At 35.0% G+C, this 22,569-nt stretch overlaps 2 long non-coding RNA genes across 3 annotated transcripts in view; one reads left to right on the forward strand and one right to left on the reverse strand.

Moving 5' to 3' along the window:
• LOC124955286 overlaps positions 1 to 15,932 on the forward strand; it is a 25,079-nt gene extending 9,147 nt beyond the window's left edge. The window contains exons 2-4 of one of the 2 annotated variants that reach the window (XR_007102820.1): positions 5,624 to 6,102; positions 12,011 to 13,515; positions 13,768 to 15,932. This is a non-coding gene — a long non-coding RNA (uncharacterized LOC124955286). Of the gene's footprint in view, positions 1 to 4,668; positions 6,103 to 12,010; positions 13,516 to 13,767 lie in introns of those variants that run through there. The other variant, XR_007102819.1, reaches the window with a different exon arrangement.
• LOC124955288 lies at positions 15,807 to 17,471 on the reverse strand. The gene is made up of 3 exons (XR_007102822.1): positions 17,181 to 17,471; positions 16,853 to 17,006; positions 15,807 to 15,917 (listed from the first exon to the last, which is right to left on the reverse strand). It is a non-coding gene; the product is annotated as an uncharacterized LOC124955288 (long non-coding RNA).
• Positions 17,472 to 22,569: the final 5,098 nt, after the last annotated feature.

The following is a 22,569-nucleotide window of genomic DNA, read 5'->3' on the forward strand; positions in this document are numbered from 1 at the left end:
TGTCGGTAGTCCATTATATATCGACTCGTTCGATTATCGACACCTGTCGATAACCGATAGAAACGAACGGACCGGAATACGATCGTTGTCCAATTCCTATTATTTCCCCAAGTTTATGGAAATAAAGCTACGACCTGAGTATATATAAAATATAGCTTATCGTAAATAGATTAAAAAAAGTAGGATTTGAAAAGGGGGTTGAAAGGACGAGGAAGAAATAGCTACAACGAGCTAATATGGGTTGAAGGTCCATTGGCACGCGACGTAATCGTGTTCGAGTAACGAGGCACAACCTCGAGCGGTCACAAATGTGACCTAATACGGGGGCAGTCACCTCTGCCCTCCCTCCCTCTTTCACACTGTCTCTCTCTCTCTCTCTCTCTCTCTTTCTCTCTGTCTGTCTGTCTATTACTATCTTTATCTCTTTCTTCATCCCGCACGTATTGCAAAGTCACGATCGCGAGTAGAATTCAATTTGTATTTTGTTACCTACGTGTACGATCGGCGAAACGTTCGATATATCGAGATTCCTCTTTCGATTTTTTTACTTCGTGTAATCACTTTTTTGTCAAAGGACAAAAACAACAACAAAAAAAAAGAAAAAGAAAACAAAAAGGAAAAAACAAAAGAGAACAAGAAAGGAAACGAGATGAAGGAAAAAAATTTACGAAAAAATTTTAATGCAATGTTTTAGCGATAACTTCGTTGTGAATTAGATGTGACGCGAGTACGAATATAAATAAATATATGTCTGCTCATATATGTCTGCTCAATTGTTGTCGCAAAGTTTCGTCGTTCGAACGTTTACGTTTATCTTGAAAAACCTCAACGAGTGAAAAATTGGAGCGAGTCCAATGGTAACACCAACAAGTTCTTCCTCAGCGCACGTAATTCCCGCGAAAGGAATAAGTAGAAGGAGATACGTTCAGTGGGGTAGGTCGTGGTGATCGAACGAACGAACGAACGAACGAACGAACGAACGAACGAACTAACATAGACGTGCATTAGAATTCTAATAGATTTAAACGCTCTTCCTTTAAAGAGATTCCTATCGATCGATAATCGTGCGATATGATGAAAGAAACTTAAAAATAATATTAATAATAACGATGATGATGATGATGATGATGATGATGATGATGATGATGATGATGATGATGGTAATGATGGTAATGGTGATGATGATGATGATGATGATGATCGATTAAACGATATATTAGATTCGAATGGAACAATAATATGATAATCAGACAACTAGGTAATTAATTAAAAGGAAATCGATAAAATTCGTATTCAACGATGGACGATGAGAATTTTGAATGGAAACAATTAAATGTGACAAGTTAATTAAAGATTGAAACTCGTTAACAAACGAGTATTACTGGATTTAATAGAAATTGGCCGATACGCTTACGTATATATATATATATATATATATAAATATATACATATCTATTCATTCATTTATCAAACGATTCATCCATCCATCTATTTATTTATCTGTCCTATACGTTTATTTATTTAATCAGTTTGCATATCTATTAGAAGAACTAAAGTCGAACTATTTCGTTATCGTACGTAATAAAAAGGGGGTGTACGCGAAGAAAGAAAGAAAATTCGAGAGGAATAGAGTTAAGTACGTTCGAGAGTATTGAGAGGAGTGAACGGGGTGGAGAAAGAGATGGAGAACGAAGAAGAGGAGAAGGAGAAAGAGGAGGAGGAGGAGGAGGAGGAGGAGGAGGAATAACGTGTGGCGTCGTGGCAACGACCTCCGCTAACGGAGCGGAGCAAAGAGGAGTGGAAAAGAGTGGTGAGAAGGGGAAAGGAGGGGAGAGGAACGGACAGCGACGCAAAGCGACGCCCGCGCCAACGGCTGACCAACGAGGCGCACTTGCGCTGAATAGTGACGAGGCCGTTGACATCCGTCCTTTTACCTCTTCTCTCTCTCTCTCTCTCTCTCTCTCTCTCTCTCTCTCTCTCTTTACAACGAGAAAGAGAGAAAGAGGAAGAAGAGACGATCTCGATTCGGCGCGCACGTGGAGAAGGAGAGTTATAAGGCCTGCTTGCAAGCAAGCTCGCAAGCGCCCTTTTATTCGCATCTCTCTTTCAAAAGAATCGCCGCTTCTCTTCCGGACTTCGCATGATGTTGGCGCGACGTTCAAAAAAAAAAAAAAAAAAAGGAGAAAAAAAAAAGAAGAAAAAAAAACAAAAGAAAGGAAAAGAAAAGATAAAAGAAAAGAGAACAAAAATATTGCTCTTCTTTCTCTCTTTCTCTCGCACATTACTATCTCTCTGTTTTTTTCTTTTCTGTCCTCTATCTCTCTCTCTCTCTCTCTTTCTCTTTTTCTATACCTTCTTAAGTTTATCTCGAAATTTTTATTCGAATTTATCGACCCTTATTAATTTCGTCCTATATATATATAAAGTATATACATTCCTTGAGATATTTTATTTGTTTTCGAATGAACAAATATCGATGGGAATTGATTTGCGAATTGAATTCGAGTAAAAGTATTTTATCTAAAAAAAAAAAAAAAAAATGGGAAAAAGAGAAAAAAGGAACAGATATTTCAATTACGTCTGGTAATAGTTGTATATCATTCTCGTATATCGTATGTGTTAGCTTATAAGAATTAATTTCGTTTGTTTGAAAATATAAGTAATATAAACACACGTGCGTTCCTCGTTTTGTTTATTTGATAAGAAAATATCTTCGATACCTTCGTTACTTTTCGGATTTCCGATAAGCGTTTTCCGCGCGAACGCTTTATCCACGAACATATTCGCAATCAAGCGTTTAACGTTTAACGAGGCCATCTGATAACGCGTTACTCGCTTAGGATCGCTTACGTTCGCATGAACATAGCGAGAACCATCGGGTTCAGGTTACCATCGCTTTTTCAACGATAAAATCGAGGCGACTGGCCGCCCAAGTATTCAACTCTAACTTTTCAACATATCCATATAAACGTATTTCCATATAGTTATGTGTATACATATATATATTTCTACGATTATATATATATATATATATATATATATATATATATATATATATATATAAAGAAAAATTCGAAGGATAACGTTGCGATATAATTTATTGATTTAATGACCTAAATAAAACAAGATGAGGAGTAGGTGTAATTGGATGATTTCAATCAAGTAAATACTTCGTTAACGATCTATCCCTAATGAGCTACTTATACCTATAAGCATTATAACCCTTAACGATCGTACAACAAATATCAATTTGTTGATTGAAGACAAAAAAAAAAAAAAGGGAAAAGGAAAAATGAGATAAGAGTGGGAGTATAACGGATGTATAAAGACATGCGATATTCGTAATCACCTGTTGATTGAGATAATGACCAGGAGTCTCGCGATTACCAAACTAAAGTCTCTTTGTCTTGGATCTAAAGTATCGATGTTCCATCGTATCCGATTTCATATCGGTGTTGGTATTTGGTATATGACCGGGTGTCATCCACTCTCTCTCTCTATATCCAACGACATATGATATTTGAAGTTTATCGATTCACATTGAAACGCGCGCCGAAGTTTATCGACGATCGATGCTTCTAGAAAAGGGTTTGGGCGTGTATCGATTACGCGGCTAGCATAACGCCGGGGTCTATCTCCTAGCATAGTTGCAACAAGTTAACAGCAGGCGGTTAGAGTCCTTTACAGTTACGCGTAACTGCGATGCGACTGCAGGAACGTGACCGTACTGCAGTTTCGTTGCATCGCCGGCCCGTAACGGAACCCTCTTTCTGCCGGAAATGTTCGGTAAGAGATCGGTATGCGATTCGCGATGATCGAACGTGCTAGAGAGACGCGAACTTCCTATAGAAAATTCATATCTTATCTCTCTCTCTCTCTCTCTCTCCCTCTCTCTCTCTTTCATGCAATGAAAAAATTTATGGTCTTAAAAAATTTACTCCTCTCACTTATTAACTAATATACTATATCATTCCATTGCTGATATCAAATTAAATATACTCATCCCATAATGTAGATTGAATGTTTCTTCGACGAAAAGAAAAGAAAAAGGAGGAGAAAAAAAATAGAAAAGAAAAGAAAAGAAACAAACATTGTCCATTCCAGACAATGGAATTGGTTTTGCGGAATACGAAAAAGGAAAAAAAAAGAAAAGTTTATCATCATTTTTTCTAATACGACGAGACGACGACGACGACGACGACGACGACGACGACTACGCACTTCTCCCCGAAAGAATTCTCCCTCGATAAAGACGAGTTACCTCGTCATCTGAAAAGTTGTCGGGCTTTATCAGCGATACCCTCCTCGACGTTCTAGGAAGGGAAATCGCTATCGTCGTCCTTGAAAGCGATCGCTGTCGCGGTAGAACTCATCGTTGGCACGTGCGCGTCCGCGTCCGCGTCGCAAAATGCCTCTCTTTTTCTCTCTCTCTCTCTCTCTCTTTTTATTTTTCTCTTTTGCGAATTAGACGAAGAAGAGATAAGAAAAGAAAATGGACGGGTAGACGGAAAAAAAAGAAGAGAGTAGATAGACGCGTGAAACTGGAAGAAAATAAAAGAGAGAGAGAGAGAGAGAGAGCTTAGACGTATTAGTATAAAATAGATAAAAATTAAAATGAAAACAAGATAAGTAAATATATAAATAAATAAACAAAGAAGAAGAGAAAGAATGAGATAGAAAGAGAGAAGCTACGATTCAGAGAAAAATGAACGCGATTTAAAATATAAAATTAGAGGAATAGAGAGAGAGAGAGAGAGAGAGAGAGAGAGAGAGAGAGAGAGAGAAGGAAGAAGAGAATTCTTACACGTCTTAGAGAAAGAGAGAGAGAGAGAGAGAGAGAGAGAGAGAGAGAGAAAGAGGGAGAGATAGAAAGCATGCTGTACGGGCACGCCCGCGTATTTTATTATTAGCCGGATCGCTCGAATCCGCGCAAGGTCAGTCCTCGACATTCTCCCGATCCGACAGCGGTCATCTTTTCTTTCTCCTTTTTCCTTCCTCATAATCGTGGCGCTCGTAAAAGGCGTATTCATTCGAAGCCGCGAGCAGTCCCGACTTTTATTAGTTCTCTAAACGCGACACAACAGACGAAATTGAATTTTCACAGACGACCGCGTGCCATCTATTTGTCTCTCTCTCTGTCCACCTCCACTCCATCCCTTCTTTCTCATTCTTTTGTGCTTTGGTTCTCGACTTGAACCTCTTTAAATTCTTCTAAACACTTAACTTCAATTCGCGTGAATATCTTTCGATGATCTTTACGAGCGCAATCTTGAACTTTTAATTCGTACGTATATTTCTTATGTCGTTCTCATCTTCGTCGTCATTGTTATTGTTATGGTTATTATTGTTGTTTTTACTTTCTAAATCTACTCTCGTATTCGTCATGAAGATAAAATGTGATAAGCCTTATTTCTTTGTTCATCTTTATCTTTCTCTCTCTCTCTCTCTCTCTCTCTCTCTCTTGTTCTCTCTTTCCGTTTTGGTCTTTCGAGAAAGCGAAACAAAGCAAAAGAAAAAGAATAAAAAAAAAAAATAAATAAATAAAAAAATAAAAAGAAATCGTTATAAAAAGATTTTCTTAGGAGTCCATCGAAGGTTATTGAATCGGTTTGAATGCTTTCAGGATTGCTGCTACTCCTCCAGCTGCGTGTCGACCGCACTAATGCGCTCGGCAATTTTCAGAATTGACTCTCACGGTCGCAAACAGGAGCTTCGGGCAAGTTCGAAGGCCAACACAGCGGTACCGGGATCGGCGTAACCGCTCGCTGCTTCGCACCGAATGATAATAATTCAGCGCAACGGCACATTAGGAGGAGGGCCGAACGCAACATTTCGGAGGCCTTGACGTGCCCAACCGGATTACGTGGCGTGACTTCCGCCGCTTTCTCGGTGATCACCCTACGAAAGGACCTCTCTTTCTCTCTTTCCCTCTCTTGTGACTCCCTCCCTCCCGATCTTTCCCTCTCCTTCCTTCCTCCTCTCATGTGTCCACTCGTTTTACTCGGTGACCTCTCGACCGAGCCATCCCGTCGACTCGACCGAAACGCAATACGATGAGTCACGATACGGCTCTCGAAAGGTCGTATCGGAATCAGGAAGGCGGTAACATTTATAAACCTATTTTTCATGCGTTCATATTATCTGCCGAAAAAATAAATATATGTACATGTGTGTGTGTGTAATCTTTAATAATCGTATTGAACGAGAAATCTTTCTCTCTCCCTCTCTCTTTCGTTATTCGTATAGAGATAATATTCCTCCTGAAGGATACTAATTATTTTACAAAAAACTTCATTGCAGCTCGAATGACTTTTAATATATTATATATATATATATATATATGTGTGTGTGTGTGTGTGTGTGTGTATGTGTGTTTGAAAATATTTACGAAAGAAAAAACGAAGATAGAAAAGTAAAGAACAGAAGTATCGAAGGAGATGAAAAAGAGGAAAACAAAAAAAAAAGGAGAAGAAGAAAAAAAAAGAAAAACCATTTCGAAATACTTTTGCATATTCAAAGATACGCGAAATCGTTCGAACGCGAAAGTTGTACTATTAATTGCTAACGATAAAAATTAATACAGTGCGATAATATCGGCCGCGATATCGTGCCTCGTGGTCGCTCGATAAACAATGGAGCAAAAAGAAGATTAATATCTTTTCACCTCAATGGCATAGCATTTTAAATTGCGAAATGATAGCCGATCGATCGTACGTCGATTCTATGAAAATTGCATTGGGCTTATGCCTAATCTCGATTAAATTCGAACATTACTGGATTCTATTTCGATGATTATGTCCTTCGTTGTAAATAAGTTGCAAAGAGAAAAAAAAATATATATATATATAAATAAACAAAAAAAGAATATATATATATATATATATATATATATATATATATAAATATGGAAAAGAATCTTTGTCGATTTTTCATCGTTGACATTATGCTCTCGTTGACAGCTCGACGATGGTTGGCGGTAACTACAAGGACGCGATTGCACGCAGGAGAGGTAAAGATAGAGTGTTGGAGTTAGATAAAGAGGAATAGAAAGAGATAGAGAGATAGATAGATAGAGAGGGAGAGAGAGAGAGAGAGAGAGGAATACGATGTAACGAGTGAACAGATATAGATGCATTCACACACATGGACGAATATACACATGGAAACATTCTTCTCGAGCTCGTGGATTCGTCGCGATGCCCTAACATACGTCGAACGTTCGGTCGAATGTATCCTAACTACAGCAGTGGATATACGAGAATTACGATAGTGTTGGTATTAGTATTGGTATTGCTGATGGTGATGGTGGTGGTGGTGATGGAGGTGGTGGTGGTGGTGGTGGTGGTGGTGGTGGAGGGCGGTGGCCTTGTCCTTGAGCATAATCTTTCCTCGTTATCGGACGACGTCGAGGCTGCTGCGGTCGCGTCGGACTCTACCAGTAACGATTAGCAAGACTACCGGCTCGTGCGTCAGCCATACTTTTACATTCTCGAATAACAATGCCGGCGATACCTTCTGAATTTGCGTCGTCGAATTTTATTCCTATCAGCAATACTATCTCTCTCTCTCTTTCTCTCTCTCTCTCTCTCTCCCTCTTTCTCTTTCTCTCTTTCTATCTCAAAGCGGTTTTACGCGGACATCAGGCATCGTCGACCAAGTTTATTCTACGCCTCCTTCTTCTCCTTCGCGATCTCGATCCCGGTCCTCTTTATCTTTCTTCGTAAATGTATTCCACTTATGTATCTGCTTACTTAGATGTAAAAGAAGTAAATACCATATGATGTATGTCGCGTGCGCATACATTATGTGGATTTTTAAAACGTCCCATTCGTATAATCGTGCGGTTGTAAGTTATATAAAGAATGGATCACAATAATATCAACATATATATATATATATATATATATATATATATCATATTAGTTACGTATCAACAATATGTATTTAATAGCTGAGAGAGAGAGAGAGAGAGAGAGAGAGAGAGAGAGAGAGATAACGCTATGCTTTGCATCATTCCATATCTTTATGCAGGAAAATTGATAATCGGGAAACATTAGAAATTTTGTTTACAATGTTTCACCTTCGAAATGTCACCAAGTCTAATTTATTTTAAATTTGTCCAACGATATCGATGTTTTCGACAGTCAAAATTATAAAAAAGTAACTAAAAGGTTATCATGACCAATAACTCATTGGTACGTTATCGTTGGGACAAAAAAAAAAACTAAATAAATAAATAAGAAAATAAAGTCGATTGTTTACACGACGTATATTGCACTCAATGGTACTTTCGTAATTTTTCTTTCTCTGTAATTTTGTAAATAAAGAAATAGAATAAAGAAAACAGAAAGAAAGAAAGAAAGAAAGAAGAAAAATTAGAGAGTTAAAAATGTAAACATTGAAAAGTGACATTAAAAGTCGATCGTTAAGAAATCCAAGATCAATCTTAATTCTCGTGAAACGAGTAGATATATACGTACATACGTATTTACGAATGGCACACGATGAATAAACGCAAAACGGACGTTTATATATCCTAACGTTTTCGTTATTCGTCACGTAGATTCTTTCAATCATTCGCTATCCTGGTTTGGCCGTATACGCGATTACGTCAATGATCAGTATTAATAATATCGGTTCAGGGTCCTTACGAAATCGGTACATCGGGATCCTTTGATCTTTAAATATAAATATGACTATGTTTTACGTCGAATCGTTGTATTGTTCATGCGATTATATCAAATATATATATATATATATATATATATGACTTATTTTTTAGAAAAATGACTAATTGAAAAGATGAAATTCTCGTCGTAAGGAAAATAGTATTAAGTATTTATCTAACTTATTATTCAAGAATCATAAAATAGTTAATGCCGACTAAAGTTACTCTCGATGAACGATGAGTACGCAGAGTTCGACGTGGAAATTTTAGCTATCGGCCAATTCTTGGGACGAGCCCGATTGGCACGATTTCGAGGCAACGAAGAAACTTTTGTAAATTATACGAACCGTACTATAATGTTATAAACGAGAAATAACAAGATGGCAATCCATCGCAAGTTTTGTCATTCATTCGGCCGCCAACGCAAAAATAGCATGGGAATAATGAAAATTGGATGGACAACGATCTGTGTTATTTCATCGTTGATATTAATGTCGAAGTAAACGCTGAGTGCGATCTCGATTAATAAAGAAAGAAAGGAAGGAAGGAAGGAAGAGAGAAAAAAAGGAAGAGGAAAAAAGAGAAAGAAAAGTGCAAAAAGGTAAAAAAAAAAAAAAGAAAAGAGTAGAATTTAAAGATTACGTGATTTACAAACGATCGATATAGTCGGATATAGATGTACAATTAAGAAAAAATTAATTCGACGAGCATGACTAATGGGCAACGATATATAACACGTTATAACGAGAATCGATTAAATTCGAACGCGTGAGCGCACTCGCATACTCGCGTACGTAAACGCGTTTAAAACGAGAAGCCGCGCGTGTCACCGTACGGTACGTTTACGATCATGCGCATTATTCGTTCTTTTATTAATCTCGGCGTTATGTTGCGAATAATTTACGTACGTTGCTATGATGGCCGCAATTGAAAACCCGTTGACCATAGCACTATAAATAGACATCTTTGGGATTTCATTAAAAGCGATTTCCCATTTGCCTTTCGATTTTAATTATCGTTTGACCTTTCAAAATGATTGGATCTGTCTTACGGGATATAAACAACAACAAAAAAAAGTGAAATTAAAATAATAAATATTTATGTGCATATAAACGAAAAGAAAAAAAATCGCAAGATTAAACATAACTCTAATATAAACACGTACTATATCCCTTGATTGGCTTTTTCGTTGACCGCTGGTATATCATATACGACTCGATAAATAAACTTTGACGAAGTAACAAATCTACGAGAAATATCGACTTCCTTGTACTCTTTTCATCCTAGATTGATAAAGAAGAATTGGTTCGGTCAGTCGAATGTTACTATCTTTTTTTTGTTTTTTTTTTTGTTTCTTCTTTTGTCGTGAATTTTCCTTTCGCATTTGCGTGAATCATTTTGAATATGAGATACTTGATAATCGTTATCACGTGGTCCAAGGTTGGCCTCGGTAATTCTCTCTCTCTCTCTTACTCTTTCTATTCCTAAATTTAAGCGAGAGAAAAAGAGAGAGATAGAGATAGAGAGAGAGAGAGAGAGAGAGAGAGAGACAGAGAGAGATTCCTTATGAACTAAAATTGTTGCAAGGACGAGAGGAGGAACCACTGAGCCGGACGCGTTAACTTCCGAACATTTTAAAATCGTCTCCGACCTTGAGTATCGATTTCTGATAGGAGTCAACAAAAAAAAAAAAAAAAAAAAAAAAAAAAAAAAGAAGAAAGAGAGAGATGGATAGATAGATAGATAAAGAAGAAGAAAAAAATGAAGGTTTCTCGGCACTGGCACATTTGCCTATACATAATGATGACATAACGTTTATATGCTTCAACGTTGTAAAAATGAAGAAAAAAGAAAAAAGAGAAAAAAAAAAAAATTTCGAAGGAATTCGTCGAAGCTACTTCTGTCTCTACTCCTCTCTTTTGTACGAGAAAGAAAAATAAATTAAATGTCTACGATCGCGTTAAACGATAACTTGGTCTGATTCCTTCCTTCCTTCCTTCCTTCCTTCCTTCCTTCCTTATTCCTTAAATTTTCTTCACTTTGTAAATCCATTGTGAAAATAATATTGGGGATTCCCTTGATCGTATAATCGTAGTTCCGTCAGATTGAAAGTAACGGGACGAAGAAAATGCGTGTGTAAAAGTATCGTCATTAAATTGTCAAAAAGTGAGAATTTCGAAAACAAGCGAAAAGACAGAGAGGAAGAGAGAACATAACAAAAAAAAAAAAAAAGAAGAAAACAACAACAACGAAGAGAAAAAGAAATATATAAAAATCAAAGTTAAATAAGAGAGAGAGAGAGAGAGAGAGAGAGAAAGGAAGGAAATATTTGGATCGTTCGGAAAAGGGAGTATATATCAAACACGATATATTTACGTATTCATTACCTATACACGCGTAACTATCATGATAATAATTATGAAAGATCGAACGCAATTTGGACGAGGGAAGGAACACGAGAAGCAGGAGGAGGGGTGGGGAACAACGCGTACTTGAACTCATCTTCATCGTTGTCGTTGTAATAGTAATCGTAGTCGTCGTAGTGCTGAATCATTTGTCGACGGCGATATCGCGGATCATGATAACAAACGCACACGGCTAAGATAACCTTCCACGAGTCCGCGAAGTATTACTGTTACTGGGTGGGGGTTATAAAATGAAGAAGAGAGGGAGATGGAAACGATCGTGCAAGGCTATTCTCCTCGTGTTGGAATCCGTTTTAGAGGCCTCGCGTTGCGGTCATCGTAATCCATCGATAGAAAACGTGCGAAACCGATCGATCGTATATGTCAGTCGACGAGACAAGGGCAGAGTCGAGAGAGAGAGAGAGAGAGAGAGAGAGAGAGAGAGAGAGAGATGAAGATATACATATATATATGTGTATCTATATATATATATATATATATATATATGCTTTTATATAATCATATGAATCACGTCACAGATCCTAAGTAAAAAAAAAGAAAAAAAAAAAAAAAGAAAAAAAAGAGAAAAAAAAATATACGTATATACGTATATAAAACAAATGGAAAAAGTAGAGGGGAAAAAAAAAGGTAAAAGGTCAAAAGAACGTGCGTGCGTGTGCGCGCGTATCTCTTTCACATATGGACATCGATCGAGGGAAAGATCATTGTCGATCATAATCGTGATTAAAGCTAAAAGGAACGAACATGTTCCTTTTTTTTTTTTCTCCTTTCTTTTTTTATTTATTTAAAATTTTCCTCCCACGATTTAATATCTTTGTCATACCATTATAGACTTAATGGAGTATTAAGGTGATCGGCCACGTGTCGACGTTATCATCATTTCAATCGTAAATAGGAACGTCTTTTTTTTTTTTAGTGGAAATAAATATTTATTAACAAATTCTACGAATTTGAAACAGAAGAAGAAAAAAGATAAGAAAAAAAAAAAAAAAGAAAAAGAGAACGGAAATCGTTTTCCTATCAAAATAACATCGAACGAAAACTTTTCCAAAACGAAATTACGGAAGGGGGGGGCAGGAAGGGAAAACGCTTATAGGATAGGATATACTTACACGAACTAACGGATATACACTTATTTACTAATCGTAAGATGAATTTTTCGATACTGATTCGCAGCAAAAAAAAAGAAAAAAAAATATTGTCGGGAAGCAAAAAAAGGAAAGAACAGCGACGGAAGAAAAGAGAAAGAGAGAGAGAGAAAAAAAAAGAAAGGGAGAGAAAGCAAAAAAATTACGAGCAATCGTTATTGGCTAATGTTACTGATTAATCGTACAATATACGGACACATTGTAATCTTGAAATACAAATTGATTCGTCTTATTTCACATTTGTGTCTTTAAAAAAGAAAAAAAAAAAAAAAAGAAAAAAAAAATCGACGCAAAACGACGACAATGATAAGAAGGAATCCATCGATCCAAATACACGCGCTATATACGTTTTGTTCGAAGATGTCGTGAAGTCTTTGAACTGAACAAATTTCAAGGTCACGCGTAGTCGTGGACATGAAACACGTGCGGTAGCGAGAAGGTCGGGAGGACCGCGGCCGCGGCCGTGGTTGCGGTTGCCGTAAATCGTACGATCGTTCGGTATTTCTCATCGGCTGGTCCTTGAAATTGAGTGAGAAAGGAGATGAGAGAGAGAGAGAGAGAGAGAGAGAAAGATAGCAGATGGATAGAAAAGTTGAAGAGACGCACGAGTAACAGACATACAGGCAAGCAGCCAATCCAGGAAGAAGAGACATGAAAGAAGACAGAAAAATAAGGAAAAAAAAAAATAATAATAATAAAATGAAGGAAAGGAGAATAACGTACGCACGTGTTGGCCTACGACACGCGTTAAGATTCGAGTAATTATCATAATAAAAATATAAAAGAGAGAGAGAGAGATAGAGAAAGAGAGAGAGAGAGAGAGAGAGAGCGAAAGAGAGAAAAAGAGAAAGGATAAATTGAAAAGAATTTCTGATAGAGAATGAGGAAGAGAGAATAAGAGAACAAAAAAAAAGTGTTATTCGAATAACAAGATAAAATCAATCAATCAATCCAATGTAATGAGTATATTTTTAATCAATCAAATTAAAACGCTTCATTCATCGCGAGTATATGCTACACACCATCGCACATCCGATATTGTACATAAATATTATTGATAATATTATTAATATAATAATAATAATAATAATAATAATAATAATAATAATAATAATAATAATCGGTCTATATATAAAGTATCTATCTAATGATATGAATCCGATTCGCTCGAAAGTCTCGAATTAAGAAATAAAAAAAGATAGACGAAAGCGATGTCTTTTCGGCGCTATCCAAGGATCGTGATTTAGTCAAGGACACACTACCACGCGTAAAGGTGAGCTTTTTCATCTTTCTTTTTGTTTTTTTGTCTTTTTTTTTCGCAAGATGCCTGGACGAAAGTCTAAGAAGAAAAAAAAAAAAAAAAAGAGAGAAAAAAATAAGGAAAAGAAAAAATAAAAATAGAAAAAAAACGACTCTTTTTTCCTCGTTGTTTGTTTTTATTTTTTCATTTTTTCTTTTATTTTTTCCTTTTTTTTTTTTTTTTCTTTTTATACACGATCTTATTTACGTCAAAATCGTGTTACAGTAGTCGCTTGTCGGTGTTATCAAAGAAAACGAGAGAGATAGAGATAGAGGATGATCGATGGGGGAATTAGATCTTCCGATCGTCAGACATGGATCGGACGATTTCATTTCGTAATAATTCTGCGAGGTTTTTCGTATCTCAAAAATTGAAAATGTTCACGGTACGAGGTCGAAGAAAAGAAAAGAAACGAAAAGAACAGAAAAAGAAAGGAGAGAGAAAAAAAGGAGGAAGAAAAAGAGAAAAGGAAAAAATCCATTTCCAAGCACGTCCATTTCTCTTCCTTCTCGGGAATCTCTTTCTGTCGGGAAGACATTCTCGAGGGAGAAGAAGAAAAACGGGAAAGGAAAGATGAGGTAAAAAAAAAAAAAAAAAAAAAAAAAAGAAAAAAGAAAAAAAAAGAAGAAGAAATGAGACTTTACCCACGACGAGAATAAGGAAATTCGTTCTCGATTAATTTTCCTTTTTATAAATGGGATATTTGATTCGATCGTTGACCATGAAGAATGTTGTAATGTATCGGCGTAATAATAGTCGTCGTTGGTCATAGTGTCGTAATAAGGACTGAGCGTGTGAACGATGGCCACCTGTGATCAAATGGCCTTGTCCTTGTACAGATCATCGTTGTCAAGTATTACCGTGAATGCATGCATAAGCGCGAGATAATAACGTTAAGGAACCAAACGTCAAACGAGTGCATCTACGAGAGTGTCATGCTTTCATGCATCGAAAAAAAAGAATTTCGATTTTTTTTTCGTCACATAGGGGAACAAAAGAAAAAAAAAAAAAAAAAGAAAAGAAAAAAAGAAATAGAAGAGAGAGAAAAAAGAGGAAGACGAAAAAAGAAAAAAAGAAAAAAGGGGAAAGAAAAAAAAAGGAACATGAAAGAAAAGTAAACTAAAAGATAAACAAACAAATTTACGGTAAAGGAATAAAAAAAAGAAAAGAAAAGAGAAGAGATTTGTCAATCAACGAAACGACCTCGTCATAATGGCATTATTCACGAACGTTTTTTTAAGAGCATTGTCGTCATTGCGTATACAAAGTTACGTCGAAAAATTATCACGATTCACGTGATTACGTTTGATGCTTACGTGACGCGTTATACGATTATTAATTCGTAGCGTGCTAAAGTCCTTTTCCTTTATTTTATTTTTTTTTTGTTTTCTTTTTTTCCTTAACTTGCCTATGACACGTGAACGAACGTTTGCGTTATTAAAGAGATCCTGTTTTTCGCGCACGATAAGATCGAAAAATTGAATACGTGTCTTCTTACGTCGTTCAAGGTAAGGAAAATGATTTAAGATTTTAATAGCCAAATCTTTCGAATTTATTCTAGCTATCTAATTATTGATTATATGGTTAGCGTTCGTCAGTTAAACAAAAAAATAATATATATATATATATATATGACTATTTCTAAAAAATTTTAACAAGAAAAAAATATCTAAACAAAATAAAAGATCATTATTTCTTTGATTTAGCCTGAATTGTTAGGATATTCTAAAAACAAAAAAAAAAAAAAAGAAAGAAAAAAAACATTATACGCACGCACGTAAACTTTTTGTTCTTCCAAGAAGCCGATAATGATTTTACACTGCGCACATAACGTACGATCGCAATAAAGGAAGAGGAAGAAGAAAGAAGAAGGAAAAAAAAGACCAGAGAGAGAAAGAGAGAGAGAGAGAGAGAGAGAGAGAGAGGGAGGAAAAAAAAAGAAAAAAGAGCAAGATTATGCAGCACGTCTCGCGTAACATTATGCAATGTTACGAGAGGAAAGGAGAGGAAAGGAGAGGAGGACAGTGGAAGAAGAAGAGAGGAGAGGAGAGAAGAGTGTTGTTTCTTCAAGCCCCAAGGCCGAGGGTGCGCGTGCTCTCCTCGTTGCTATGTATATGATGATATTAACGAACGAGAATCGCCAAGCTGATCCTCGCGTTTCTCTTCGTTTCGAATTTCTGTCGAGGCAAGCACGACTCCCTTCATTTTCTCGTAGGACCCGACCTCGAACTTACATCTCCGAAGAAGAAGAAGAAGAAAAAGAAAAAGGAACCATTTTTTTCCTTCCTTTCTTCCGTCCTTCTTTTATTTTTTTTTTTCCTTCTCTCTTAGATTATCCGCTAGGTTCTCTCTTCCATCGTCACCTTTTGTCTAATCTAAAAAGACCTTCCTATGAATTCAATTCATTTATAGTTGAATTATTTTTCTAATTATTAATATATATATATATATATATATATATATATATATATATATATATGTATATCCTCTTAACTGATTCCTTAATCTCGAAATATTTAAATGATACGAGAAGATATACTTTTGAAATAATCTTAATGCGTTTTCATTAGAATGATTCTTTTATAAACATATCCGCTTAAGAATATTTGCCAATGTAATTTATCGTGTTAATATATATATATATATTCATTAATACTTTGATTGGTTCTTTCTTATTTTTTTATAATTATATAAAATCGATACCCATGTTAGTACATATTATATTATTATTAATTATGAAAGTATTCATCAATTTCTTAATTAATATATCGCAACACTTTTAACGTGTTTTCAACTATAATCATTTTATAAACATTTAATGCAAGTATAGATGTAGAAATATAACCGATTAACAGATGTATAGATACGCGATATAAACAGGAGATATTATAATTGCCCATTTTGATAAATGCAGAATACTTTTATATATATATCATTTATACATGTCTATCATCATAATAAATTATACATTAATTAAATAGAACATTATTTCTAGAAATAACTTTATAATAAGTATGTATTTGGATAATGAAAAATATCAAGGATAAGATTTTTATTCGGATACATATAAAGTAATATAATCTACGTACGTAGATATATATATATATATATATATATGTAAATTTGTGACGATCTAAATTCATTCTACTTCCTACTAGAACGACAATTGTATTTAAAATAAAATTTTGAAACTCTACGATCGTTTCACGGATGGAAATAAAATTAAATAAATATAAATGACGAGGAATTTCCGAAAAACGGATCACGTAAGTATTTACTTATAAAATATATATATATATATATATATTACCTATGTTGATTGGAGATAGCGTTGAATCGCAAGAATGTACGAACTGGCGTGAGAAACTTTCGAAGAATCGGAACGATGTCGTAACTACACGAGAGCGGTATGCTTTTCACGAGATAATGGCGTCGTTTGCTTCTCGTACACGTACGATGCACCGCTAAATATCCGTGGAATTTATCGAAATTAATTATCACGCATGTAATTAGGTTGATCCTTAAAAAATACACACACACACACATATGTATATATATACAAATATACATATACAATTTTCAATGAGATATTTTTCATTTATTCATTTATTGCGAATAAGACTTGTTAAGTAACTTACTAAGAGGGTTCGTCAGTTCAACGAGCGAGAATAAAGAACGAGACGAAATGAAGAGAAAGACAAAGAGAAAGACAGAGAGAAAGACAGAGAAAGACAGAGAGAAAGACAGAGAGAGAGAGAGAGAGAGAGAGAGAAGAGTAAAAGGCAGGCGCAGTCGATGCACGCGATGCGTCTAAACCAAGAGAGCACGTGAGAACCAGTTTGGATCCAGTTCCACCGTTGCACCGGCTGCCGGTCGCATCGATCGCTCCTCAAGGCCGCGTCTTATTCGGGCAAGGCCAAGGTCGTTGGCTTGCATTACGAGCGAAGGTGCTATTGCGATTTCTCGATGCATCGAAAGATAGATAGATAGACAGAGAGAGAGAGAGAGAGAGAGAGAGAGAAATACTATGGACCTTCATGAATCTTCAAATAATTAAATCACTCATAATCTATAATTATACGATTTCATAAATCATTTTTTTCATGTGAAAAATTTTATATATATATATATATATATTAAAATATAATACTTAAACAAGATGCAATTCGAACTGATGTAATATTAATGAGACGAATGTCATTGATTCCGTCCTATATATTTATACTCATGCATTCATGGAAATATCTACTTTTTAATGCATATTTGATTGAAAATATGTCAACGATTGAAAATATCATTCGCATATATTATTGTATTAATATAAAAGAATTATATGAAAAATTCATAGAATGTTCTTATTGGTTAATCATTTATTATCGGATTTATGAATGATCCGAAAAGTTCTCGAGATAAGTTCTCTCTCTCTCTGTCTCTCTCATTTGAGAAAGAAAAAAAATCCTCTTTTTCTTTTCTTTTTTCTTTTTTTCTTTTTCTTTTTTCCTTTTAGTTCTTCTTCGAACCGGCGTTGAAAAGAAAAAAAAAAAAAAGAAAAAAAGAAAAAAAAGAAAGAAAAAAAAAGAAAAAAAAAGAAGAAGTAAAGAAAGAAAGAGGAAGGAGAAGAAAAAAAAAGAAGTTTATCTTTCGAATCAATGGCGAGGTACTCCTTTGAAGAAATAAATGAACGAAGGAAAGGAATACGGCCACCCGTGCGGGTTCAATCTGTTCGCCTTCAAGCTCGCGCGAAAATAGACCCGGAAGCGACCGATAAAAAGAGCAAAGAGAAAAAGAGAGAGAGAGAGAGAGAGACAGAGAGAGGCACGTGTTAACTCGCGTGGCCTTGACTCGGCCTTATCGCAAGCTCATCTATCGACGACGTGCGTGAAGTTATTTTCACGTGGATGAGAAAGAAGAAAAAAGCAAAAGGAGAAAAAGAAAAGGAAAAGACGAGCGTAATATAACGAAAAGAAAAGAAAAGAAAAGAAAAAAGAAAAAAGAAGAGAAAAAAAGCAAAAAAAAATTTATGCGAAGAGATTCACACGACTGTACCCTCTTATCGATCTATCGCGTCATCTCGAACGTGTCCTTTTCTTTTCTTTCCTTTTTTTTCTCTTTTTTTTTCTATTTTTTTTTTTTCTTTTTTTCTTCTTTTCCGTGTCGTCGTCCATCGTGTTATTAAACAAAAGGCGGAATAAAAAAAAAGGAAGAAGACAAGGAAAAAAGAAAAAAAAAAGGAAAAAGAAAACAAAACGCAAAATGAACGAAAAATAAATTAAGTACGAACGAAAAGAATTACGCGTGCTCCTTTGCTTTTCTTTTTTCTCTTTCCTATTTTTTCTCTTTCTCATCTTTTCTCTTCTCTTTTTCCCTTTTTTCTTTTTCTTGTTTTTTTTTCTTTTTTTTCTTTTTTTTTTTTTTTTTTTTTTTTTCCTTTAGGATGTAATTTCGTAATTGAAATTGAACGTATCTTTTGCCGATCAAATATTTGCTTTATTCATCGTATATACGTGAATGTTCGTATAGAATCTTACTAGTTATATGGGTTTAGTTCTCACGGTTTAAAAACGAAAAAAATTATAGTAAGAAGGGAGGAGAGAGAGAGAGAGAGAGAGAGAGAGAGAGAGAGACTAAAGATGTACCAAGAATCACGGAAATGTTGACATTGTACGATAGTAATGCTGTTACATACTTGCCGAAGCTTCGTTTGGCACTGGATCAATAATATACATATGTACATAATCGTCACGTCGAATTCACGATAGCCTCATACTGAAATATTTCGGTCTTACGTTTAGCCAATGTCCGTTCCTGTTGGCACTTTAAAATATCAAGGATAGCCTTCGTTCTTGACAGAAAACAACAAGATGAAATTATTTATTGACCGAACGAATCACTCATATTCTACGTAGTATCGATCACAGCTTGAAAATCATTCAGTTCTCTTTCTCTCTCTCTCTCTCTCTCTCTCTCTCTCTCTCTCTCTTTAAAATTGCAAGAGTTATAAAAATAGGACGTTTAAAATCAGAATGGCAATAAATAATTCGCGCGGAGAATATGTGACTACATTGTGAAATATGTTGTCGCTGTCGATCAGTGTGTCTTATCAAAAATCAAACAATAAAAGCCGAGGACGCGGAAAAAAATGATTTATCGATATTGAAAGTAACGCGATTAAATATATATATATATATATATATATATATATATATATATATATATATATATATATAAAGAAAGTCATTATAGAATTATGAGTGTGCTGAATATCGGAGAATCGACTTGCACGTGCATGTGTACGTGCATTTTTTTTTTTTATGTCAATGCATGTACGTATAGAAGATATTCCGTATGAAATTTCAAATGAAAGAAAAGCGTGTCGATTGAGAGAACTGAACGTCGATATTAAAATTCTATTTCATACGATAAAATCATTCACGTCATCATACGTGACTTATGCCTTTGAAACATTAACTAAATACTTAACGCATAAGTTTAATATATTTTAATTATATACATAGGATATCAAAGGAAATAACGAGATATTAGATAGAAACATTTTAAGCGTACGCATTGTGTATGTATGTACGCGTGCCGATACTATTTTCTTTTTTTTTTTTTTTTTTTGTTTTTCTGACTTGAAATCCAACAATTACGCGGGGAAAACATTTTATCGTGTTTCTGCAGGGGAAGGAGGGGGGGGACGGGGGTGTGATTAAACTAAGGTCTTAACAAACGTCCACGGTCAAATGGTCAAGGATCCGAAGCCTCTCGTAGTCATTTTTAAATGTAACCCTTGATCCGCCGACATGTTCCAACCAACGTTTCTATTTATCTATCTATTTATCCATTCGTGATATCTATTATATTTCTATATACGTTACTTTCTTGGCAATCGTGTGTTATCGAACGGAAGAGAATAAAGAAGGCGAACGCTTCCGTTGTCACATCTAAGGTGTGCCTTTGGATGACGCATTGAACTTACAAGAATCTGGATATTGAATGCATAAAAAGAGAAAAAAGAAAAAAGAAAAGAAAAGAGAGAATTAAAAAAGATAAAAGAGAAAGAGAAAGGAAGAAACAAAAAAAATTTCTTTCCTCGAAGATATAATATCTATATCATATCTAATTGGATTTTTGTTCGCACTACGGATAAATCAAAACGAATAAATGTTATGTACGCATGTAACTTGAAAATTGTACTCCCTGTATTGAGAGAGAAACAGGGACTTCCTAAATAGATAGAGAGCAGCTGATTTTAAGAATCTAATACGTAAATACGTATACAGAAAAAAAAGAAAAAAAAAAAAAGAAAAAAAAAAGATAAAGAGAAATAGAGAGACGAGTGCAAAAAAAAAAAAAAAAGAAAAAAAAGAAAAGAAAAGAAAAAAGAAACGAGAAAATAAAGCGAAGGTGAGATGGAGGAGGTTAAAAAAATACATAAAATCGTGGCGTTTATATATTCGTTGGTTCGACATAGGCGTTTAGAAACGTACTACGTTATATATATATATATATATATATATATATATATATATGTATGTATATATGTATGTAACATAGCTCGTGTTCGGTAGACCGATCTCGTTGAGATGGAATGATGCTGTTCTCGACAAAAGTTCGTATCCTTGACACACAAAGCGTCTGGCTGAACCATCCAAGCGACCCGTCCATTTGCGATTCAAATACCAGAGACGAGGACACAGGAATGCCAGAACATCGTCGAGTCGAACTCAAGGGTTCACGAAGAGAATCGAGAAACGAACGATATTTACCTCGCTCGCTTCAAGATCCTCGATTATGCCTACTTTTATTCCTTCCGCTCTAAGAGAATAAAGGAATTCACAAAAGATCGATTTCGATAAATTTCGAAAGGTTATCTCGTCGGATACGCGAGCAAAAAATTTCCTTCGACTCTTCGAGCGGGGAGAGGGGAGAAAGTAAAAATGAAAAAAAGAAAAAAAGATTACAGAAAAAAAAAAAAAAGAAAAAACAAATGAAACAAAGAGATTAAATTTTACTAATTCGATGTTATCTACGAGTGAGAAATCCTTCGTTTTTTTTTTTCTCTCCTTTCTTTATCGAAATACATACGCGCATGCATCCATATATACATACATACACACGTACGTACGTACGTACATACATACACACATACATAGGTGCATACATACGAGCTAACACTTCTAAATTCGCGTATCATTGAGAATTTCGACGAAAAGAGAGAGAGAGAGAGAGAGGGAGAGAGAGAGAGAGAAACGAAAAAAGAAAAAACAAAAAAAAAAAGAGAAAAAAAGGAAAAAGAGCTTAACCAATGACTACATCGATGAGAGTTCGTCGAAAATTTTCCTATCGAACGAAACTCCAATTAAATTTTTTTAACTGCAATTTATATTCGTAACGGAACAAAATAGAGAGGGTTAGATATATACGGGACGATCGTATTAATTAAATACCGTAATCGACCGTAATCTTCGTTTAATCAGCGAGCTCTTTAAACTTTACTCTTTAAATACTCCCAGAAAAGATTTACACGTAAATCGCCGGAGGAAGTAGAAGGGGAGGGAGGGAGAGAGAGAGAGAGAGAGGCGCTTCGGGCGCCAAAATGTTCGTGTTGTAAAAGAGAAGTCGCGCCAACCGATAACGCCAGATTTACAAAGAGCTTAACGCAAGATAACCGCGAAAACACGACTGTTAAAAGTCAACCAAGCATATTCACAAATTAATCTTCATCGGTTGGCTAGTTATTTTTTTTCTGATTTCTTTTTCTTTCTTTACTCTTTTTTTTTTTTCTTTCTTTTTTCTGTATCGACTTGCTCTTGAAAGGTCGTAAGAATTTTTTAATAAATTAACGTAAAAAAAAAAAAAAAAAAAAAAAAAAAAAAAAAAAAAACAGAAAAATATCATATTCGACAAAATCTGTAATGGTCCTTCCTTTTCTACTTTTTTTTTCTTTTTATTATCATTATCGTCATTATTATTATTATTATTCTTATTATTATTATTATTATTATGAGATATTTTCGATGAAAT

Source organism: Vespa velutina, chromosome 18 (assembly GCF_912470025.1).
Source record: "Vespa velutina chromosome 18, iVesVel2.1, whole genome shotgun sequence".
NCBI lineage: Eukaryota > Metazoa > Arthropoda > Insecta > Hymenoptera > Vespidae > Vespa > Vespa velutina.